This window comes from Schistocerca nitens, chromosome 1 (assembly GCF_023898315.1).
Source record: "Schistocerca nitens isolate TAMUIC-IGC-003100 chromosome 1, iqSchNite1.1, whole genome shotgun sequence".
Lineage (NCBI taxonomy): Eukaryota > Metazoa > Arthropoda > Insecta > Orthoptera > Acrididae > Schistocerca > Schistocerca nitens.
In genome coordinates, this window is record NC_064614.1 from 959,185,849 (window position 1) to 959,211,519 (window position 25,671).

General features: G+C 45.1%; 1 protein-coding gene across 1 annotated transcript in view; it reads right to left on the reverse strand.

The window, feature by feature from the left end:
- Positions 1-25,671, reverse strand: part of LOC126194779 (uncharacterized) — a 1,062,808-nt gene that overhangs the window by 951,639 nt on the left and 85,498 nt on the right. The gene's annotated exons all lie outside the window — the stretch shown is intronic.

The window sequence follows — 25,671 nt, forward strand, 5'->3', positions numbered from 1 at the left end:
CAAAAATCTGTATTAAGAAACTCAATAGCATTAATTATTATAAGTATCTGTTGTTTTACGTATATTCAACTCAATACGAATTTGCTAGCGCGTTGGCTCCTTGTACTCAATGTTGACGTAGGTCAGATGCATTATCTCTATCGTGTAGACATACGAATGTTTTAGTGTTGCAGTATTAGGTTTACACTGTTAGGGACGGTTACGTTAATGTAGGGATGAGGAAGAAAATTTGTACTAACAATGTTGCGGATAAGAACTTTGTGGACTGCCGAGCTTAAGATTCTCAAACGAAAGCTAGATGAGGGTTGAACGTCTCGCCGACTGCGAGGTCATTAGAGGCGCACCGCAAACTCGCATTCGGGAAGGACGGGGAAGGAAATTGGCTGTACCTGTGACGGTACAAAAGATTTCGAATGCCGTCACGGATTCTTTATCGTTTCACCGTATTGATTTAGAGGCTGGAGAGATGTTAAAACCATGAAAACTGTTGTAAGTTTATTAGTGTTACGTAACTAATGTCACTGTATGTCAGTATGTTGTAGAAAAGCAAGCAAATGTCCACGCTTGAAAATACGAGCAAGTTGCGGGAAAGACTCTCCATGAGCCGGCAGAAGAAGCCAACGGATGACCGTGCCAGAGATCCCATCTCTTCTAACTGGCCATTGCGCGACGCAGCTAAGGCCGCAGAAGAATAAATATTTAATTCTTAAAATCAATGGGACCGTAATATTATTGTCAAAAAATTGGTTAACAGGGGTTAGATAGTCCTGTTGGAGACGGTGCAGACGAAAGTCACCATTTAGATACCGCATTTTACTGTCGCCTGGGTAAGACATATGATTGGGAATCTAGCTGAGATCGTGAACAGTAATTTGTTGGGAATATCGTCGATGAGTTGGTTTGATTTGAGACATCAATTTAGACGGTGGGAATTTTGATCACTTGGTCTGTCTGATTGGTCACCGAATACGAATTTTGCAGTGTGTCTGCCTATAATAGATTTCGTACCGTAAGAGATCATCAGGGTATGCTGAGGGCAGTCAGTTTTTGATCTTCTGATCGTCAGTTTTTGAAAAGTTTAGCTACGGCACTGTGTATGGTAAATGCGACAGTTATCGCTGTGAAGGCGTGGATATTAATTGTTAATGGACGCGGAAGCAAGAAGTAACGGGCTATCGTGATGAGAAAAAGTTGACGTACGAGTTGTAGAAGCTGTGTTCTATGTTTCGATAATTTAGATGTTCAGAGGAGTTGAAGTGAGTCACGGAACTTGACTATTGGTTACGATTCGTGGTTATCTTGGCGCGTACAAGACACAGATGGTCGTTGTGGTTGTATTTAATGGCTTTTGACGTACGCACGCTCTCAGGTAATTGAGTGTCTGCGATAATTTTGTGGTTGGTGTAGAACGCACACTCTAAGGTAATTCAGTGTTTTGCGCTTGTTACCGTTGAAGTTTTAAGACGCACTACTGGGTTAGTGGCGTAACATATACAAGGTATGTACCGTTGACCAAGAGTCTCAATTGGTGATTTATAATAGCCAGGAACCACAATTTGTACAGTGTATACGTTGAGAGAATCCAGCTGCAGTTGCCCGTGGATGTGTGGCTTCAAATAGTGTGGATTGTTTAGTACCCTAACGGAACCAATAAATACTAAAGCCAATGATATTCCATTGCTTGTTAGGGTGACGAGAGACATTTAAAATAGGAACTGTTAGTGAGAACGCGTGAGGTAACATATGAAGAGGCTGAGTTTTGCCTAGTGATTTAATTTAATTCAAGACACAAGTGGTAGTGGCACATAAGTTTTTTTGTTTTCAATTGTTTGTCTTTCCTATTTCCATTTCTTGTGGGGTTAGTTTTGAGTCACACGTTCACTATAAAATTTCAGACTTGTATTGAATTTATTGAACTAAAACTAAATAAAGAAAGAAGCAAAAATAAAATTTGCGTTACGAACATTCGCTTAGTGGAAAGGTTAGAATACCTACTACAATTATTTACGCAAGCAGTTCTGAACGGAAAAGATATCATTTAGATTTACAAGATATGCAAAAGCGACAATCGAAAAGATGAGTCACTTTTCAGTAGATATAATGAAACAAGGAAAATTATTTGCTGCAGTTATATTGAAGTACAGAAAAAATTAGTTAAGATTGGAAATGGTTTTAAAAATAAATTCGGTTGAGCGATATAAGGAAAATAATAATTTCCCTAAGTCGTGTGACTATGGCCTCCCGTCGGGTAGGCCGTTCGCCAGGTGCAAGTCTTTCGATTTGACTCCACTTCGGCGACTTTCACGTCGATGGGGATCAAATGATGATGATTAGAACAACACAACACCCAGTCCCGGAGCGGAGAAAGTCTCCGACCCAGCCGGGAATCGAACCCGGGCACTTAGGATTGACATTCTGTCGCGCTGACCACTCAGCTACCCGGGGTGGACATTCCCCTAAGTAAAAGGTTATTTCAAAGATTTACAGAAATAAGGATAATAAGCGTAATAACATAAAAGAGATCGTAGGAGTAAATATTATCTGAGAAGCAGCTCACGCTCTATCGCTTTCCCATAGTAAAATTATAGCTCTGACTGCATCGATCGGAATTCACTTAATAAGATACGAGTTTTGAAATTGATGTCTGAGGATCCTGTTTAAACGGTAGTAACCGTAAGTAATACTAGCAACAATTACGAATTACACGAATGTGACGAAAGTCGGTAAATGGGATTTACATGTATGACGACCAAATGATTACAATTTCAGAGCAGTTGAACAATTTTTACAAGAGAATGAGCTTCACCAATTGTGCAAGTCAATAACGCGTTGATGATCCACCTGTAGGGATTATGTAAGCAGTTATTCGGTTTGGCACTGGATGACAGAGTTGTTGGGTGTCCTCCTCAGAGGTATCGTGTCAAATTCTGTTCAACTGGCGCGTTTGATCGTCAAAATCCCGAGCTGGTTGGGAGGCCTTGCCCATAATGCTCCGAATGTTCCCAAAAATGTTCCCAACTGGGGAGAGATCCGATGACCTTGCTGGCCAAAGTAGGGTTTCTCAGGCATGAAGACAAGCAGTAGAAATTCTCGCCACGTGCGGGCGAGCATTATCTCTCTCATATGTAAGCCCAGGATGGGTTGCACGAAAGACAACAAAAGGGGCGTAGAATATGTCGTCACACCGCCGTACTGCGAGTGTGTCGTTGATGATAACTAGAGGGATTCTTCTATAAAAAGAAATGGCGCCCCAGACCATAGCACTCGGTTGTCGGGCCGACAGCGAGGTTGGTATACCACTGATGTTCAGGGCGTCCCACATACACGTCTTCGATGGTCATTGGGGCTCAGTTCGAAGTGGGACTCGTCACTGAAGACAGTTTTACTCCAGTCAATGAGATTCCAGGCCAAAGACGTGTCTGGTGGCGCTCCGGACAATAGTGGGATACAAATCTGACTGTCGCCCGTGATATGTTCCAACAACCAGGAGTAATGGTCTCGGGTGCCATTTCTTTTCATAGGAGGACCCGTTTTGTTATAATCCACGGTACCCTTACAGCACAGCGGCATGTCGACGATCGACAATATTATACGCCCCGTTTTGTTGCCTTTCATGGCAAGCCATCCAGGGCTTACTTTTGAGCAAGATAAATGCCCTTCGGCACACAGCGTAAATCTCTACTGTGTGCCTTCATGCTTAGAAAGGTCGCTGGATCTATTCCCAAGTGTGAAATTCTGGAGCATTATGAGCAGGGCCCTCGGGATTTTGACGGTCTAACACGCCAATTGTACATAATTTGGCAAGATACCCCTCAGGAGGACATCCAACAACTCTGTCAATCAATGACAAGCCGAATAACTGCTTACATAACTGCCAGATTTGGACCAACGCATTATTAACTTGCTCAATTTGTGAATCTCTTTCTCTTGAATTAATCTTTCAATCCTTCTAGCTACTGTCCATTTCTGTCAACTGAAGACATTCACTTATATATGTCGCTGTGAGCAATAGCGTTGGATGTACACTCATGCTCATAAATTAAGAATAATTGTAGAATGTGGTGCCACACAATGTGGCACTACATAGATCTGGCGCTAATAGCATAGGCAGAGGGGGAACACACACGTCACAGATCTGTAAGTCCACGGTATTGGTGATACGTTTAGAAAACCGTCCCGAAACACATGTGCTACAAAACGCGTCTATTTCTTCCGCATTTACCCCGACATCAATATGAGATATGATCACAATGCACACGTACGCAGGCCGCACAACGGGTTGGCATACTCTGGATCAGTTGGTCGAGCAGCTGCTGGGGTAGAGCCTCCCATTCTTGCACCAGTGCCTGTCGAAGCTCCTGAAGTGTCCTAGGGATTTGAGGACGTGCAGCGATACGTCAACCGAGAGCATCCCAGACGCGCTCGATGGGGTTTACGTCTGGAGAACAGGCAGGCCACTCAATTCGCCTTATATCTTCTGTTTCAAGGTACGATGGCAGCTCGGGGGGCCATGCGTTACCATCCATCTCTTACAACACCTCTGTCAAAGACATGCAGGGGTGTACGGGCACCAATCATAATCCCACCCCACACCATCAAACCACGACCTCCATACAGGTCCCTTTCAGGGACATTAAGGGGTTGGTATCTGGTTCCTGGTTCACGCCAGATGAAAACCCGGCGAGAATCACTGTTCAGACTATAACTGGACTCGTCCGTGAGCATAACCTGGGACCACTGTACCAGGCTGTACGGGCTCTCCTGTGACCAGGGGTCAGTGGAATGCACCTTGCAGGTCTCCGGGCGAATAAACCATGTCAATTCAGTCGTCTGTAGACTGTGTGTCTGGAAACAACTGTTCCAGTGGCCGTGGTTAGGTCCCGACCAAGGCTACCTGCAGTACTCCGTGGCCGTACGCGGGCACTGGTGGTGAGATATCGGTCTTCTTGTTGTGTTGTACACTTTAAACGTCCCGTACCGCAGCGCCTGGACACGTTTCCTGTCTGCTGGAATCGTTGCCATGATCTTGAGATCACACTTTGTGGCACACGGAGGGCCTGTGCTACGACCTGCTGTGTTTGACCAGCCTCCAGTCGCCCTAGCATTCTACCCCTCATAACTTAATCAATATGTGTTCTTTGAGCCATTTTCAACACATAGTCACCATTAGCGCGTCTGAAAACGTCTGCACACTTACTCGTTGCACCGTACTCTGACATGCAGCAACACACCTCTGCGCATGTGGACTGCTGCCAGCGCCACCGTGCGACGAGCGCAGGTCAAATGCAGTGCATGGTCATACCCCAAGGTGATTTAAACCCGTAAACCGCCCACCAGAGAGTTGTTTCACCATGTATCAGCATTATCCTTAATTTATGAGCAAGAGTGTAGTTACATTTGGAAAGTTCACATGGAAACTGCTTGAGATGGACTTGCGTCACTGACAGCAGCAACTCCTCTCAGGTTTGAAACCTGTTGTACATTGAGGAAAAGAGACACTAGATCGGCTCCCTGTCGGTTAGAATCTTTTTGCGACCATCCTTCTTATGCCGCGTTACATAGTTGCGAACGGGACAACATTTCTCGTAGACACGTTGGACGGCCCACGCTGCAATAAATTAGGCAACTTGATTAACAGTGTGGTCACGAGCACTTCCAAACACGATAACTCCGTCCCGCCGTAGGTGCGCTGTTTCTATAAAAGTGATATACACAAACAACCCACTTCACTGCCAACACTTACGTCGGCGATGGAGCGCCACGTGACGGCCTAATACCAGTTCAACACTATCTATAGCTCTCCAGAGTGACTAGTGTGCGGCTTTAAGTTGGTGACTGGTATCTTTTACTGACGGGTTTACCAGCTGTTAAGTCGTAGAATTTCACGGTTGACTCACCAGAAGAGAAAGGTGTTAGTGTCCCACTTGCATGATGTTTCGCTTCTGAACGGCAATATTCTAACGACATCTTTTTGCCCGGCCTCTTTCCACGCTCTGCAGCGACTGAGAGAGAAAGGAGATGGCACTTCCTCAGGTGAGCGAAAGTCGGCTCCCCTGTCTGGTCCCGGGCGTCCCCTCCAGTTAATCTGCGCCACTTAGACCGGCGGCTGGAGCTGGAGCCGCGAAGCGTGACACCCGCAGTCTGGAAATAACACGGCACGGTCGCCAGTAATTCCAGCCGTCCGCGGCGGCAGCCGGGGTCAAGCGGCGACCGGCGAAAGGCGGGGAAAGCGACGCCGCCAGTCCGCTAGCCTCCGGCAGCGGCGGGGCAGCCCGTCCATAACTACACCCGCACTCCCAGGCCACCCTACCGTATGTGGCGGAGGCTACGTCAAGTACACGCATTATTTTACGTTTTCGTGTCCAGAGATCAAAATTTTTCAGCCCAAAATCGCGCTACGTCCAATGCTTCTTCCTTGCTTCCCTGCAAGAATTCATGAAGGCTACTTTTACTGGGGGTTGGGTTGTTTCGGGGGGAGGAGACCAGACAGCGGGGTCATCGGTCTCATCAGATTAGGGAAGGAAGGGGAAGGAAGTCGGCCGTGCCCTTTCATAGGAACCATCCTGGCATTTGCCTGGAGCGATTTAGGGAAAACCTAAATCAGGATGGCCGGACCCGGGACTGATTCGTCGTCCTCCCGAATGCGAGTCCAGTGTACTGGGGTAGTTAGTACAGGTCATAAGATGTACCATTTCATGATAATCCCCACAACTACAAAATACCGTCTTATTCATGTACAGGGTGATTCAGTTACCCCAACCGATCCAATTTATGCAATCAGCGCTACTTCTATAGTTGTAACGGCATCCAGACAGGCGACAGACACGTAATTGATATACGTTCCCTCTCAGAGCTTTGCGCGGCTGTTACCAAATGAAATCATACATTAAAAAGTAGAACTGAGGACTGGCCATGAGCCGGCCGCGTGACCGAGCGGTTCTAGGCACTTCAGTCCGGAACCGCGCGACTGCTACGGTCTCAGGTTCGAATCCTGCCTCGGGCATGGATGTGTGTGAAGTCCTTAGGTTAGTTAGGTTTGAATAGTTCTAAGTTCTAGGAGACTGATGACCTCAGATGTTAAGACCCATAGTGCTCAGAGCCATTTGAACCATTTGAACTGGCCATGAGTTACACGGTATTTCTGGACCAAGATGTACCTTACTTCTGCCATACTTATCCTAGAATCTTCTATCTTTCTCTGTGAAATTAGCGGTGTAGTCATACGGATTTTGGATGTCTCTGTAAGTTTATTCCATTTATAGTTCCTAATCTTTCGTAAATGGTTCAGAAAAGTTGCTTTATAAAGTGTGTTTCACCACCAGAAACAACTAAATTAACAAGAGATATCAAAATGGGAAGTGTGGAAGTAATAATTTTCCGGTATGCAACCCAATGAAAAGATTAATATACAGGGCGAGTCAGCTGTCCCCATCAATGTAATTTTAAGCAACCCCACATTACAGAACAATGATGTTGACCAGATCACTCTGCAGATGTTGAGCACATTGTCGAAATGACGCAGAGTATCTCATAAAGTATATGATGACATCTTAGACCTATTGCACAAATTTTGTATATGTAACTACTTCGGCACACTAACGTGGTAAGTCATATATTAATCTTTTTATTGAGTGACATACCGGAACACTGTTACTTCCATACTTCCTATTTTGGTATCTACTGTTAATTTCATTGTTTTTGATGGTGAAACAAACTTTATAAAGCAACATTACTGAACTTTTTACGAAAGATTCAGTACTACAACAGGAAAAAACTTACAGACATCCAAAACCTGTATAACTATACTGCTACTTACACAAAAAAAGATTGGAGACACTAGTATAAGTATGGTAGAAGTAAGATATATCTTGGTCCAAACACACTGTGTAACTCATTGTCAGTACTCACTTCTACTTTTTACTATATGATACCGTTTGCTTACATAGGCCCAAAGCAATTATGTGTGTGGATCCTGTTCTTGATACAGACGTAGTGCGGGTTGCATAAAGCGGATCGGTAGGGACAGCAGTATTACCTTGTTTAAGGGTCGTAGTTGATCAAGTTGGCCTTCACTGCTCGTTCTGATGCGGTTCAGCCCCTTCCAAATTTGACGTCTCAAATATTCGCCGCTGGGCATCTCCTGTATTGGACCGTAGTCGTTTGGAGTGCCAGTAAGTTCTTTGTTCGAGAATCTCTTAAGGGATAAAGGTTCCCCAGGACAACATAGGGCTCCAAATAAATGGTGGCGTTCATCGAAGGTATTCTTAAACTTCTCAGAGTTTTTGTGACGGGGTCTTCGGGAGAGGGCGTCTGTGAATATTGACAATCTGACGTACTGGGGAAACCAGTCGGTGTCCAAAGTAGGTTGCTAGCAGAACACTCGAGCGACTCAGCCTGTAAAATTGTTGAAATATGTGGGACACGTACCAAACAGGACCAACACGACGTACTGAACGTATACAAAACACAGCTGTTTTGTCTCACGGGAGATCGTCATGTAAACCCTTAGAAACTTGAAGTGTCACGCTCCTGAAGACAGAGTCCCAACTATTCGACGGAAGACTACTTCCAACTGTTTCAAGAAACAGTATTAGCTGAGGAATCGACTTATCGCTCCCGTAGGGACCGCAGAAAGCATATTAGACTAATTACAACGCGCACAGAGGCGTATAAGCAGTCCTTCTTCATCCTATTCATTCACGAATGGGAAAGGAAGAGACCACAATAACAGGCACAATGGGAAGTACCTCCTATCATTTACTTTCAGAGTCGTTTGCCCAGTATAGCTGTCAACGTAGGCTTGAATAAATCTCAGCCACTGTCGCTACGAGAGATGAATTTTGCGGAAAGTAATATGTCTACTCATTTCGAATGTGGGTGCAAAATGGTTCAAATGGCTCTGAGCACTATGCGACTTAACTTCTGAGGTCATCAGTCGCCTAGAACTTAGAACTAACTAAACGTAACTAACCCACGGACTTCACACAAATCCATGCCCGAGGCAGGATTCGAACCTGCGACCGTAGCGGCCACGCGGTTCCAGACTGAAGCGCCTAGAACCGCACGGCCACGCCGGCCGGCCTGGAATGTGGGCTCTGCGCATTTTGTGAGTAAGCTTCTCCTACATTGTATTGTATTGTATTGTATGTTAACCGGGGACCTAGAAACGACGGAGAGGCACCGTTCCCACCACAACCGCAGTGGTTGGTTGGTTGGTTGGTTTGGGGAAGGAGACCAGACAGCGAGGTCATCGGTCTCATCGGATTAGGGAAGGACGGGGAAGGAAGTCGGCCGTGCCCTTTGAAAGGAACCATCCCAGCATTTGCCTGGAGCGATTTAGGGAAATCACGGAAAACCTAAATCAGGGTGGCCGGACGCGGGATTGAACCGTCGTCCTCTCGAATGCGAGTCCAGTGTCTAACCACTGCGCCACCTCGCTCGGTAACCGCAGTGGTCCACAACCCCACGACGACTACCGCAGTCCACTTCACCCCTCCACCGCCCCACACCGAACCCAGGGTTATTGTGCGGTTCGGCCCCCGGTGGACCCCCAGGGAACGTCTCACACCAGATGAGTGTAACGCTTATGTTTGCGTGGTAGAGTAATGGTGGTGTATGCGTACATGGAGAACTTGTTTGCGCAGCAGTCGCCGACATAGTGTAAATGAAGCGGAATAAGAGGAACCAGCTCGCATTCGCCTAAAATCCATCCACAGACTGGCCTGTTCACCGGACCTCGACTCAAATCCGCCGGGCGATTCGTGCTGGGGACCAGGCGCTCCGCCGGCCGCAGTGGCCGTGCGGTTAAAGGCGCTGCAGTCTGGAACCGCAAGACCGCTACGGTCGCTGGTTCGAATCCTGCCTCGGGCATGGATGTTTGTGATGTCCTTAGGTTAGTTAGGTTTAACTAGTTCTAAGTTCTAGGGGACTAATGACCTCAGCAGTTGAGTCCCATAGTGCTCAGAGCCATTTGAATTTGAACCAGGCGCTCCTTCCCGCCCGGAAAGCCGTGCGTCAGACCGCACGGCCAACCGGGCGGGCTCTCGTACATACTCGTCTGTCTCGTGCCGTACCTTAAATCAGTACAGACAGAAACATGTAGTTCGTGACTGATTCGAATTAAGTTATCCACGTATCAACTAAGTTGCAATTAATAGCTTCAAATAGAGATTCTGAGTAAGTCGCCCACCATAGGCACTCAAGAACGACATGTGCCCACATACAACGAACAGCTGCCCACCTAACCAGAGTGCTTTAAAGCTCTACCTTGGAGTATGAAGAAACGCGTCATCTAGTTTGAGCTTTCTGGTGAACAAGGAACTCCAGGGACTTAGGTGACCGCTCATATTCTCAAATTGCAATGTTGTAGAATACTAGCCCGAAGTGTGCGAAACGCGGTACGTCCTCCGGCGAGGCCGCGCGTCGCTTCAGGCCGGTGATCTCAGCCAGGTGGGCGGCCGACCCAATGTCACCGGAATGTGCCGAGGCCGCGCGCGTGGTCGCACGGTCTGCCGGTAAACACACCGACACTTCCCGAGACGCGCACAATTTATTGCCGGGCATTTAATACTACAACGCTAACTACAGTCTTGCTCGTAAACACGGAAAAACGAAGATATATGAATAGTTCTGCTGTCAATTACGTACCTCCGGCGTCCTGCAGGTATCGCCGGGTGTTACACAAGTACCGGCCACGACTTTGTCAGTGTTGTAGCGTAGGGCGTTTACTGAATGCTTCATTAGAATCCATTACACCCAGAGAGTAGGCTGCGGAGGATGAATATGTTACGTATCCCACCCAACTCTGTCGCCTCCAAGCAACACGTTAATTTTATTGAGACAAGAAAAGGTTCAGGGGAAGACTGTTTTGATTCCAAGAGCCATACTTATTGACACTATGAAAAACCTGAGGGGCCTTAGTATTTTTAGGGTTCCGTAATTCGCTCGGTAAACATGGAATCCCTGTATGATGACTTCATTGTGTGTGTGTTCACCCCTTCTTCTCAGGAACGGGCAGAGGTTTCCAGATTGAAATTTATTTGGCGTACTAAGGTCTGCGGTCACTTGGTGGTAGAAAAAAAACGAATTTAAGCTTTTAAGTTAATGCAACCAAGAGATACGGCCAGTAATGTCACATATTTTGATACTCGCAAACTCAGTAATAAAAACCTATAGGGTTCTCCCATTTCATCTAAAATCATAAAATTTGGCAAGAAACAACGTTTCCACAGTACAAACAAAGGGAAAAATGTAAATATTGTTAATTTGTAACTATATCACATAAAAATACTTCATGCAATTTGTTGTATGTTTGTCTGTCTGTTACGACTCATATTTCTCAGGAACCAGTTTAGGAATCAAGGTGAAACTGGTCTCATGGTATCTTGGTAGAGTCAATAATGTAAGCTTCCAAGTCAACGTAGCCAAAAGTTACGATCATGTATGTCACATCTTTTGCACTCGCAAACTCGTTTATCAAAACCTACAGATGTAATGGTCTAGCGATAAAGCGCCTGCCTGAAACTAGAGAGGTTATGGCATCGAATTTCGGTTGGATCACGGATTTTTCAGTAATCTTTTTGACGTAGTCTTCACCTTTCAACGATGTGAGGAGTCGTCAGAAACAACACGTGGTTCGGATTCCTCACTTTAACTGTGCGTCCTCTTTCCCCAGTTGGGTAACTGTGTATGTTAGGGACACCAAGTCGCCAAGGCTTCCAGGTCATTGAGCTAAATGAAATTATTATTATTATTATTATTATTATTATTATTATTAGCAGTAGTAGTAGTAGTAGTAGTAGTAGTAGTGTCCTCATACAGCGATTAAGTTTGCGCGGAATTCTCAGGGCGCGAATCCTACTCGCAGCTGAACATTTTTAAATGGCTATATGCTATTTTTGGTAACCAACTAGCAGCTCTTGATGAGGCGAATTCGGTAATAAGTGCACTGGGCAGAAGGTCAGTAGAGATCACGCTAATACAGTGTAACACACCCTCTACCCTCGATAACAGCCTCAGTTCGGCGAGTAAGGGAGTCTTCAACTTTTCTTCATATACGGTTGACGCCATTGATGAGGACGTTGATAGCTAAATTTCACCTGCTTCCAAGAGTATCAGGTATTACTTGTGGGAATAAGATTAGGTGAACTAGCATGTCAGTAGAAGTGCGATAGGGCATGTGACTGCTCGTCAAACCAGGAAAGTATTCGTGCAGCTCTGTTCTCATCTTCAAAGACGGGGATGCCCACAGCATACTAACAAGAAGATGTAGAAGAAATAGCAACACGTGGTCACCGATGACGTTGAAATAGACATCCTGGTTCATCCACATGATGAAATGAATGAGAGGGATAGCAACACGTGGTCACCGATGACGTTGAAATAGACATCCTGGTTCATCCACATGATGAAATGAATGAGAGGGGGCAATGCGTGGTACAAAAAAACACTCCAAAACATCACGGAGTCACCTCTGGCCTGAATTAGCTTCACATACTGTGGTTTGCACTCGACGCCTTGTGTTATTTCAAAAGGGGCAGTATAGCGACTCGTCGCACCACACTACGGGCGTCCAATCAACTATTGTTTCGTTTCTGTGTTGTTTGACCCACTAAAGACGTGCGGGTTCATGTGCGGCTATGAGAAGTGGACGGTTGCAGCCACCCGATCCAAATGTCCAATGCGTGCAGATCTGTTCGCAATGTCCGCTCGGACACTGGTTGAAGTGGGTTCGCATTATTTGATAGTAGCAATTCCTGTCAGGTTTTAAACCATTTGACAGTGACAAGGCGTAACACTCTTCTCTAGTATAAGATCTATTTACGATTACTGTTCTAAGGCCGTGTTACTTTGCAGCCAATAGAACACCAGTCCTTGTAGGCATCTTGGACACTGAACTTTGGAACACAAACAAATCTGGTAAAACCACTTACGGTGTGCTCGTGAGCATGTCCAAACACGATCTCTCGTTTCTTCCGTTGCGCCACGTCATTGATTTCCTACAATCGAGTGGCACATGCAAAAACACTTCACTACGATGGCTCACATCAGCTGTTAAGTGTCACGTCACACCATGGTAACAGTTCTGCACCGTCTACTGTGGTCTTGCTTAGCCTTTACCTGCCTCTTAACTGGTCCATTTGCTACCTAGAAGATGCGAAATGACTTTGTCCCGAAAATTATCCAGGATCAAAAAGATGAAAACAATAAAAAATGGAAGAACTATCATCGTACAGCAAAGAACTATTCTGTTTCTTATCTGTAAACCAAATCTCATCAAGATTACTCCAATGCAGTGAAGGAAGGAGAGAAGGTTCGAATCTAAAGTCTGTCGTCACCTACAGGTGTGTCACTAGAGACGCAAAGTTAGCTGAGGTAGACAAGAAACGGATAAGGAAACCGGGCTTTCCTTCGTTGAAGGAAATATCCTCGCATTCACTTAAAGTCGTATATGGAAACCACAGAAACCCCAAATTAATATGGAGATAGAGATTCGATCTCCAACATAAGGCTACTATATAGAGAAATCTACCAGTGCGCAAAGATGAAGGTCGTCACCGTGTATCTCCAAATCATAAATTTTAATTTGCCTGTACAAATACTCAGAATTACAACATAGACCATCTCGACATATATTCGGAATTATTGATGTAGCCAGTCTCAAAATAGATAACAGGTGTGAAATTAATAGACATAGTAAACTATGTAATCTTTCTTTATGTATCGACGTCTTTCCAATTTCCAGGTACAACAAACCGTTAAACCAAATATCTAACCAAGACAAACTTTAGTGGGGGTGAAAGATTTCTGTTGTCCAAGACCCACTCTTTAATAATGTGTAGTTTCATAAATGTCCATAAACATCCATCTCCTGTTCCTGCACCTCACATTTATAATTCTACTTCTGTTTGTTCGATCTCCTGTTCATTTTGCAGTAAAGGTTTATGATTATTTATGTCACTGTTCACATCTTTCATTTCCTTCATATTTCCGATTTGCGACTACGTTTCCTTTACGTCGTAATCGCTGCGTCATGCAGTTGTCTGTCAGTGGTACCAGTACTTAACGAGATGTTGCACAGAAAGCAGCACAGCCCCTGAATGGCCACTATCGTTCCCTTTCGATCTGTTCGCATGTGGCGGACAATCCTTTGGTCCTACCTTTCTGTTATGCGTGTCGGACATCCACATACTACATGTCATGGATATGTGCCTTCCTGTATCCATCGCAGTCAACAGCGGGAAACGGCGGTTTCCGCTACCGGTGTGGAGCGTAATTTGACGATAGGACCACCCAGCCTTCCACAGCTCCAGGATGCGGCCTCCCTCAAAATCGTCTAGCTGGGCATGCTGCTGTCGAACACGTCTCCTGGGCAAAGTGGACGTTCGGGTGACGGTCTAGTGACCATACCTACTATCGTTCTGCCTGGCAGGGACGTTTGGGACCCTCTTTTGTCAACGGAAGGGCATGACATCACGCCCCCCCCCCTCCACCACCAAACTCTCCGAGTGCTCTGCCGACCATGCAAAAGCAATCATTGGCCTAGCTGATGGTGTGCCACGTACCACCCAATTCACAGTGACACGGTCGGGTCCTTCTTGGTACAGCTCTTTTTAAGACCATCAGTGTATGTGGCATCTTCGAGGAACAGCACAGCCTGCAGAACAGTTTCTACGTACTTTGTAAACACTGTTGCGTTTCATTGCTTTAAACAGCGCTAAAATACATCAGGGGGTTACTAGTTACCCTGCAGAAAGAGAGAGTCTTCAGGTACTCTTAGTGCCATACGTACAGCAATGGTACCACAGGAAACAACAGAAAATCACCATCTAAAACAATTCTCTCCTAAGTACTACGACAGAGTAAACAAAACCTTCCAAAGTCTATCTAGACTTTCTAGGCCTAGACGCGATGAAGTACATGTTCTCGTCACTTCTCATGTAGCACAATAAAATTAATTCGTAGCTTACATTAACATCCGAATAATACCAAGATTTTTTTCACTGATGCTGTAAACACTCCTTCCCCGCTCCAACGTTATGGATTACCTCATCTTTGATGAAGACGTCATTTAAAGGGCACCAGCACTTCAGCTACATACACTGCCCGAAAAAAATTAGTACACCCTTTTGTAGGTTTCCAGTTCAGTCAAGATTTATTGTTGCGACTTTGCATATGGAGTAAGTGAAATGGTTATATTTAAACACACGGTTCAGAGGCACCAGATATCGGCACATGCTGAAACATTCATAGTAGTACGTGGCGTAGCCTCCACGGACGGCAATGCAGGCGCTGACACTGGCATCCAGTCGATCGCGCAGATGACGAATACGTCCTGGGATACGTTATTCCACGCCTGCTCGACCTATCCTATTCACGTAGGTCTGTAGGAGTTGTTGGTTAACGAGTCGCACGAGTTGCTCCTCGTCCAATCATGTCACACATGTGCTCGACTGTCGACAAGTCCAGGGACCTTGCTGGCCACGGAAGTTGCTTCACGTCTTGCAAACCACGTTGAGTTCCAGGGGCAGTGTGTGGGTGAGCGTTATTCTGTTGGAGCAACACATCGCCTTCCTGTTGGAAGAATGGCAAAAGAACGGGTCTAACAACATCTGCACGTACCGAGCGCTGGCTAGGGTCCCCTCCAGAGACACCAAAGATGAACGAGAATTATAGCTTATTGCGCACCAGAACACAAGGCCAGTGTGTCTTGGACGAATGCACTCTGCGAGACAGTAGTCACCACGTCTACGTTGTCTGCGCAAATGACCATCATTTGCGTGCTAGCAGAATCTGCTTTCATCGCAGAAGACCACAGCGCGCCATTCCATCTTCCAAGTGATTCTCTGATGCGACCAGTCGAGCCGTGGACTTCGATGCTGTGGTGTTGGTGGAAAACGTGTTAGAGGAGTGGGTGCCCATAGTAACACTATCAACAACCGGTTTGTAACAGTTCGTGTTGACACGTCTGAGCTCACAGGCCCTCTTATCTATGTCGTTGTAGCAGTACATTCTGCCACTGCTGCCCCTACAATAAGACGATGCTGGGGAGCGTCTGTGCTCCATGGATATCCAGAAAGTCGTCTACAGGTATTAAAATGTTCGCGTGACCAGGGATACAAGCATTGTTATTCAAATGACGCAGCAAGTCTAAATTGTGTGGCAATTCTGAGAACGAAACGTCCCGCCACTCGGGAGCCTCAATTGGACCTCTTTCAGACTCGTTCAGTGTGCTGTAGTAAGCACGAGTGCGGCTCCACGGCATGGTTGCACGCTTTCTTCACACGTTGGTGCCACACTGAGCCTTCTGGCAGTGAGCATTCCCTATTAAAGGATAAACAAAGATGGCGCTCTGGTAGCTATACCACTACGCTAGCAGTTGGCGGGTGATATTGAAACCATTATCTGCACATCTACTGTCCCACAGGTGGCATATGCCGTTAACGAATGAAAATCGACGTAGTCTTTCCAGGTGTACTAAAATTTTTCCGGTAGTGTATATGATAAACAAAGAAAAGAAGGGAACGGACAGGCCTATCTGATTAATTACCTCGAATGTCTTGCGGATGACCGAGGTAGTATGATTGGAAAGTAATGAATCGGGATCGTTGTAATCATCTTACATCTTGCCCTAGCCAAGTAATGTTAGCAACATTACTATATTATGACGTATTTATTGCTCTTGGGGGCAAATCTTCCATTCCCTTGTTAACATGAGTCGCTCCTGTTTATTATGACCGGTTACTTTTATTGAGGACGGAGTAATGACAATATGACTTCGTAAAATATATGTATGCGGTATGCGTGGGTTCCCGAAATCTGTTGATGTTTCTATAGCCTGAACACCTGGAACCGCCGCGCTCGCCTGTGCGCTGCCGGGCACCTGTGTCAGCGACCCGCACTCTCGCGCCTCGCAGATCGGCAACCCGCACAGCAGACCGCAGTGTAGGCATCCATCGTCTATGAAAAGTGGCAGAGGGGACGCACTCTGCCTTGTCTACTTCTGGGACGATACTGCAGCGAAATAAATAACAGGTCTTATATGGATAGGATTACCACCTTCTGAAATGCTGTCATTCCGACTTTCTCAAATATCGCAAGCTTTATATTCAAATATTTCTTCACGGAGGGAATGCCTTGATCAGTCCGAAGGGATTTCTTTCACGTATAGATTATAGTTACTGTCATTATCTAAGATGCTGAAGATGCTTCAAGCTGATGCTCTCTTAGAAGTCCGCTCGCCCGCAGAGCTGCCGCTAGTGTGTTGGATTTCTCGTATACATAAAAATTAGGACACAGTTACCTACGGCAACCTCAACATAGAATTCCACAATATCTTTAACGTTTGTCTGCAAGAGGACACATTTCCTCCATGGATTTGTTGTACAATTACGTTAGCATTGACGCATTCTTAAGGTAGTTCCACAATATTATAAAATTGTACCACTGAGCAAGATTCTTCACTTAACCAATAAATTTGAAATAATTATTGCGGGGTCCATGAGGCAGAGACAGTTCCCAGAGCTTACAACGCTGCTTACTGATGCTGAGGTCACATGTCCGATTGTCATCAGCCACCTCAGACTGTGCCGACAGTGGAGGCTGAGAGACGCTGCACTCTCTCCAACGACGACAAATGCAGAGATATTTCAAGAGTTACGCAGCTACATCTACATGCAAATCATTAATGTGATGCCAAGGGCAAAGGTTTGAAATAACATCCAAGCCTTAAAAATTATTTCATGTTCACTGTGATGAAAATGAAAAGCGATTTATGAAATGCTACTGAAATATAATTACACTACAGCAATGTCTTTCATTTTTGAACACGAATGTCCTGATTTCGATATTTCTTAAGGGTGATTGTTGTTTAGAGTAGATAAAAAAAAGTAACTCACGACAAGACACCATTTTTGCATCAACTTCCAGAATCACAACGCGATTTGGAGCATTTTTTTTTTCTGTCCTCAGACGAAGCACAAGTTAAGGAAGTTCTTTCTATGGCCTGCCCGTGTTGGTTCCCACAAACGATACCCACCCGTATTAAATGCCGCTTGTAGCCTTTAGATTTCTGCTTCACGAACGATTATAATATTCACACTCTCATTCGCTCAAATTGTAAAATCGGCCCAGTAGCACTGCATAAATCGCTTTTCATAGCGAACATAAAATAATTTTTACGGCTTGGATGTTATTTGACGCCTTTTCTCTCGGCATAACATTAATGATTTGCGTGTAGATGTAGCTGCGTAACTCTTGAAGTATCTCGGTACACGTCCCACGTTATGATAGATAAAGTTTCAAAAATGGCACTATGCGACTTAACTTATGAGGTCGTCAGTCGCCTAGAACTTACAACTAATTAAACCTAACTAACCTAAGGACATCACATACATCCAGGCCCGAGGCAGGATTCGAACCTGCGACCGTAGCGGTCGCCCGGCTCCAGACTGCAGCGCCTAGAACCGCACGGCCACTCCGACCGGCGATAAAGTTTCAGCTCAAGCTTTTTGAACAACCATATACAATACCTAACTCTACTCCCTGATCATTACCGAGCGAGATGGCGCAGTGGTTAGTGCACTGGACTCGATTCGGAAGGACGACGGTTCAAACGCGCGTTCGGCCGCCCTTATTTAGGTTTTCCGTGATTTCCCCCGACCTTTCTGTTTGCTCTCCTCCTCCAAATCAACCAACCAACCAACCAGCCTGATCATTACGATGGCAGCTACTATAGTCCATACCTTGAGTTTTAACTTCAGTTTGATGTTCTTATGTACGATGAACTGTTCCTTAACAGATACTCTGTCAGCAGCAAGTGAAGTACGTAAACACTAAAGGTAGCGTGAATAAACTTAATATCACCTAGGAAGGATCACAATCTCCAATACGCGGATTAATCCATGAAGAAAAAAAAGGAAAAAGAGAAAGACAGGTCAATACCTGTCAGTACCACTATCTTCAACAGCATCCACCCAGTCATTTTAAAACTAATTCAGAACATAGTTGGCTCTGAGCACTATGGGACTTAACAGCTATGGTCATCAGTCCCCTAGAACTTAGAACTACTTAAACCTAACTAACCTAAGGACATCACACAGAACATAGTTAATGTCCATTCAATGTATCTATTCGTTTTCATGGTGCAAACATGGCACTGCTTCTTAATGTCGAAACCAGATTTCTCTACACATCTTCAGAGTCGAATCATCTCCTGTTGAATACTATGCAATCCTAAACTTTTCATTCTTATGAGGTAACAGCTAAATTCGAACTCTTGGGTTGCTACTACAGCCACAACCACAACAATCAAATGACAACACTTTGGCACGTTATTTGTTGTTAAGTGGAGTATTTTTTTTATATTTGGGTCCCATTTGGACTGCTGAACAGATTCGGCGGTGAAAACATTTTAAAATGCGAACACGTGTAAAAGCAGTTTGCTCAGATTCCATGAACCAAGCAGTTTACACCTACAGCAGTGTAAACGTAAAGAGTCAAGGACACTGTCAGACGGCAGAGATAAAACCACAATAACACGAGTGTCCGCTACATCGACTGTCCAATCAATCACTATTAATCATGAGGCCATTACTGATGCAATTACTTTGGGCATACGCATTGTCATGTTTTGGGTTTGATAACTAATAATGACTTTGTCTCCTAAGATGACACTGATGCATACGTCAATTTAAGAACTCTGAACAAACCTTGTTCATCACTCTGATGGCTTGTGCAAATGTTTGCCAGCCGGTGTGGCCGAGCGGTTCTAGGCGCTTCAGTCTGGAACCGCGGGACCGCTACGGTCGCAGGTTCGAATCCTGCCTCGGGCATGGATGTGTGTGATGTCCTTAGATTAGTTAGGTTTAAGTAGTTCTAAGTTCTAGGGGACTGATGACCTCAGATGTTAAGTCCCATAGTGCTCAGAGCCATTTTTTGCAAATGTTCACATTTGAAAATGGTTTTACAGTTGGAAACAGTACTACAACTGAAAATTAAATAAAAACAAACATTACTCTAAAACAGACAGTATGTACAGAATGACCGAAAGGTCCCGTACACCTGTAATCCCTGTTTAGTATAAAATGTTGATATCCAGTTTGTTGGCTATGTTAATTCTTATCAGTCGTTGGAATTCATGTTTACATGTTTTTGCGGTCGCAGTCGACTTTTAATTTGTAGTAGTGGCAAATGTGAGCTGTCGTAGTTAGACTATTGAGGAGCCCATAGTGAAAAGTGTGTGGGTGCAGGAATGATAACACACAGGGCAGGCAATGAGACGGGTTATGGGAACACTCCAGGAAAGATTTAATAGGGCTCTACTGCGGAAGATAACCCTTCCGGATTGAGAAATACGTGCTTTTGCTTTTTCCAGTGATAAAGGCACTCCACGGAATGTAAGGAAGAAGATACGAGAAGTAACATGTGCAGGAGTCACTGCTTCGATCTCCTACGAAATCGACACGTAAAAGTCCTTCTAAACTCTGTATACCGAGAACAACAATCCGAGATCACACGTAAAAAGACCTTAAAGTCAGACCTTTTCGACCGATATTAGTAAAATAGACCGGAATGAGTGCGTTTTAGCATGCCATACTTCGTAAATTTAATTTCCAAATGGAGCGAACCATACCAACGCTATGTTTTCAGATGAATGTGTCATTTATCGCAGCTCACGCACTAGAAATTTTGTCATTTGAGCCAAAAAGGATCCTCATCACGCAGTCGGGTTAGAAAGGAATCAGCCTCACATAATGCTATGGGCAGCGATGGCATCACAACATCTACTTGGACCTTCTTTTTTAAAGCGACTGTGAAAGGCGCAAATTATTTACACATGTTACAAACCTGGTTAATACCTGAGCTTTAGAAAAGGGGCCTCGCAGAACGCACATGGTTGCAGCCTACTAACTATAATCTCGCAGTGGGCGAGTTCCCAAATGAACACTTTCAGGCCGGCCGCTGTGGCCGAGCGGTTCTAGGCGCTTCAGTCCGGAACCGCGCGACTGCTACGGTCGCAGGTTCGAATACTGCCTCGGGCATGGATGTGTGCGATGTTCTTAGGTTAGTTAGGTTTAAGTAGTTCTAAGTTATAGGGGACTGATGACAGATGTTAAGTCCCATAGTGCTCAGAGCCATTTGACCACTTTCAGGACGCAACATAGGTCGTGGTTCATCAGCAACACTAGCTCCCTTCAAATGGCCACCAAGAAGTGGTGACCTCACAACACCTGACAATTCGTTATGGGGAGTCATTAAGACGCATGTATCTGCACGTCATCATGCTACGAACGAAGAACTGCGCGTTGCTATTGAAGATCCGTTCGCTCTATAATACCAGACATTCTCAAAAATATGGCAAGAAGACCATGAAAGCGTATGAAGGTGTGTTTACGAAAATGGTTCAAATGGCTCTGAGCACAATGGGACTTAACATCTGTGGTCATCAGTCCCCTAGCACTTAGAACTACCTAAACCTAACTAACCTAAGGACATCACACACATTCATGCCCGAGGCAGGATTCGAACCTGCGACCGCAGCGGTCACGCGGTTCCCGACTGAAGCGCCTAGAACCGTTCGGCCACACCGGCCGGCGTGTATTTAGAGCATGATGGGGAACATACAGATATATTGGACTCCTAATATGTGTGCAGGTTCTTGTACTAAAACAAATCAAATCCATTAGCATTTGATACCAGGGGATACGAGGACTTCTCACCCACAAGGTATTAAAGAAGAAAGTATTTCATATTTTGAGAGGTGGGATTACGGACCAAAACAAAACAAAAATGTCCAGTGAAAATAGGCTGTGAAATGAGCCCTTCTTCATATTCGCTGTTGCGACCACGTCTTTTCTACTGCAAACTCTTTGCTACAACGAACGAAATACAGAACAAAATTATCAACGCAGGACACATTCCTCTTTTATTGTCCATAGATACAGCATGCAGCATAGATCTATTAGTATTGTTGTTGTGAACTGTGCTCAAAGTTCTGTGTAATTGCGGAGCACACATTAATGATAATGGAACCAAGGTGTGTTGCAATCAATTTGTGAAATGCTGAACAGAATAATAGAAGCCTATTATTCCACACGGAAAATGGCAGACATGATCTTTTGTTAATGTGTGGCAAATGGAAACAACGGTCAAGTTCGCTTCCTGTTGTCCTGGTGTACTCCTGGGTAGAAGCAAGTACTGCAACGAATGGAAGAATATGCTGGAACGAAGTAAGTAGAACTGCAGCGTCTGTTGGGGTTATTCATCCTCTAGTCTGTGCATGACCCCATATCAGGCACGGAGTTTCCAAGTCCTTCGATCACAAGATCAACTTGCAAGAATACAGTTCTGCCGAAGGCTGCAGCAAAGAAGTGGTGAAGATCCAGATTTCACAACGAAGATAGTGCTCACAGACGAGGCCAGGTCAGCGCGAGATAGGATTGTCAGTTTTTATAACCATTATGTTAGAAGCTCTGTTGTATCACAGTAACAGAAAAATTAGTTCTCATTTCGTTACTCATTAGTTTACAGCATTCTGTAGGTTGTTCCTGCTCCTCGATACACCGCGTCCACGCGTCTCCAAGGTCACACAAAATGTAATGACCAAGTTCATGTGGGAGCAGCTTGAGCATGCGCCTGGGCCCTGCAACTTTCGTGTGTTTGTTCCTCTAAAAACAAGATCTCAAAGGAAAGCGCTTCGGCTCGTACGTCGAAATGAAGGACACAGTGGAGGACTGCCTGCTCTCACAGCCACTGGAATATTCTGGGAACAGGGAATCCTTCAGCTCGTGAAACAATGGGATAGTTGTGCCCAGGGCTCTGGTGATTACTTTTGAATGTTGTTGTTGTGGTCTTCAGTCCTGAGACTGGTTCGATGCAGCTCTCCATGCTTATCTAACCTGTACAAGCTGCTTCATCTCCCAGTACGTACTGCAGCCTACATCCTTCTAAATCTGTTTAGTGTATTCATCTCTTGGTCTCCCTCTACGATTTTTACCCTCCACGCTGCCCTCCAATACTAAATTGGTGATCCCTTGATGCCTCAAAACATGTCCTACCAACAGATCCCTTCTTCTAGTCACGTTGTGCCACAAACTCCTCTTCTCCCCAATTCTATTCAATACCTCCTTATTAGTTATGTGATCTACCCATCTAATCTTCAGCATTCTTCTGTAGCACCACATTTCGAAAGATTCTATTCTCTTCTTGTCCAAACTATTTATCGTCCATGTTTCACTTCCATACATGGCTACATTCCGTACAAATACTTTCAGAAACGACTTCCTGACACTTAAATCTGTACTCGATGTTAACAAATTTCTCTTCTTCAGAAACGATTTCCTTGCCATTGCCAGTCTACATTTGATATCCTCTCTACTTCGACCATCATCAGGTATTTTGCTCCCCAAATAGCAAAACTCCTTTACTACTTTAAGTGTCTCCTTTCCTAATCTAATTCCCTCAGCATCACCCGAGTTAACTCGACTATATTCCATTATCCTCGTTTGCTTTTGTTGATGTTCATCTTGTATCCTCCTTTCAAGACACTGTCCATTCCGTTCAACTGCTCTTCCAAGTCCTTTCCTGTCTCTGACAGAATTACAAAGTCGTCGGCGAACCTTAAAGTTTTATTTCTTCTCCAAGGATTTTAATACCTACTCCGAATTTTTCTTTTGTTTCCTTTACTGCTTGCTCAATACACCGATTGAATAAGATCGGGGAGAGGCTACAACCCTGTCTCACTCCCTTCCCAACCACTGCTTCCCTTTCATAACCCTCGACTCTTATAGCTGCCATCTGGTTTCTGAACAAATTGTAAATAGCCTTTCGCTCCCTATATTTTACCCCTGCCACCTTCAGAATTACAAAGAGAGTAAGTATTCCAGTCAACATTGTCAAAAGGTGTCTCTAAGTCTACAAATGCTAGAAACGTAGGTTTGCCTTTTCTTAATCTAGCTTCTAAGATAAGTCGTAGGATCAGTACTGCTTCGCGTGTTCCAGTATTTCTATGGAATCCAAACTGATCTTCCCCGAGGTCGGCTTCTACCAATTTTACGATTCGTCTGTAAAGAATTCGTGTTACTATTTTGCAGCCGTGACTAATTAAACTTTTGAATAAAGATTTCAATTAAATACACACTGTTGTTTTGAACTCACCTTATAATATTGGAGTATGAAATTTTCACTCTGCAGTGGATTTTGCGGTGATATGGAACTTCCTAGCAGATTAAAACCGGAGGAAGTGCAGCTGTCAGGACGGGTCATGAACCACGTTGGGGTAGCTCAGTTAGTGGAGCACTTGTCCGCGAATGGCAAAAGTCCCAGGTTTGAACAGCGGTCTGGAAGAGGTAGAGGAGTATATTAGTATTTAAGGTCCGGTCGACGATGAAATCGTCAGAGACGGAGCATAAGCGCGGATTAGAAAAGGATGGGGAAGGAAATCGGCCATGTCCTTTCGAACGAACCATCCCGGCATTTGGGGTTTAGGGAAATCACGGGAAACCTAAATCAGAATGGCCGTAATCCTATTTGAACTGTAGTCCTCCCGCATGCGTGTAGATTGTGTTAACCACTAAGCAACCCCGCTCGGTATTTGCGGTCCGCCATACGGTTTTAATCTGCCAGAAAGTTTAATATAATATTTCTTGCGTTAATCAGTTCCGTAGCGATGACCATAATAGTGTCGAATACAAGCACGCAATCAAGCATTTGGTTAGCTCTGCGGGCACGCGTGTCTCATTAACAGCCACACTTGCACTGACTTCCGCGTGGAGAGCGGAACTCGCGAGCACAGTGTGAGAGAGGGCGCACAGTTGGTATACGGATGAGGCCGGTAGCGACAAAGAGGTGGAGTGCGGCTAGGAGTAGGAGCAGTCGGTGGCAGGCAGGCAGGCGGCGAGCGCGGCCCGCCATGGCAACCGGAGCCAAGCGAGTGTAGCGGGACCGGTGGGCGGAACTGGTTCAAGGCCGTTCACGGCTGCAGCCCGGCTCTGGCTGTGCTTGCAGCTGCACGCCACGCTACGGCTGGACTCTCTCCAGGCACGAACGCCCTGCTCCGAAGGGACGAAGAAGCTCTTCCAGGGGTCGCAATAACCAACTAATCCCAGCTGCCCCTGCTAAGTGACAACAACAATAAATAAGGCAAAATACAACTCGATACATTTTTCGCAATGCGAAAACTGCAGCACGTTCAGAACCTCACCATGGAGTACAGCATTGTAAGCAGAGAACGTGTAGTTTTTGTTGTTTCTGGTAATTGAACTTGGCGACAAGTTTGATTTATTCAAGCTGTCTGCCCTCTGATACCGACTTAGTTGCAACACTTGGTCTCACCTGACAACTTACTATTGTCTTGAGCGTGGCCAACAAAGTACTACGTTTCGTCTAGCAGGATTTTGCGATAGCTGAAAAGAACGTTTATAGTAGGGAAATTGCGCACAAACACTGGTAGCAGTTACTTCTGTAAAATATCTGGGAGTATGTGTGCGGAACGATTTGAAGTGGAATGATCATATAAAATTAATTGTTGGTAAGGCGGGTACCAGATTGAGATTCATTGGCAGAGTCCTTAGAAAACGTAGTCCATCAACAAAGAAGGTGGCTTACAAAACACTCGTTCGAACTATACTTGATTATTGCTCATCAGTGTGGGATCCGTACCAGATCGGGTTG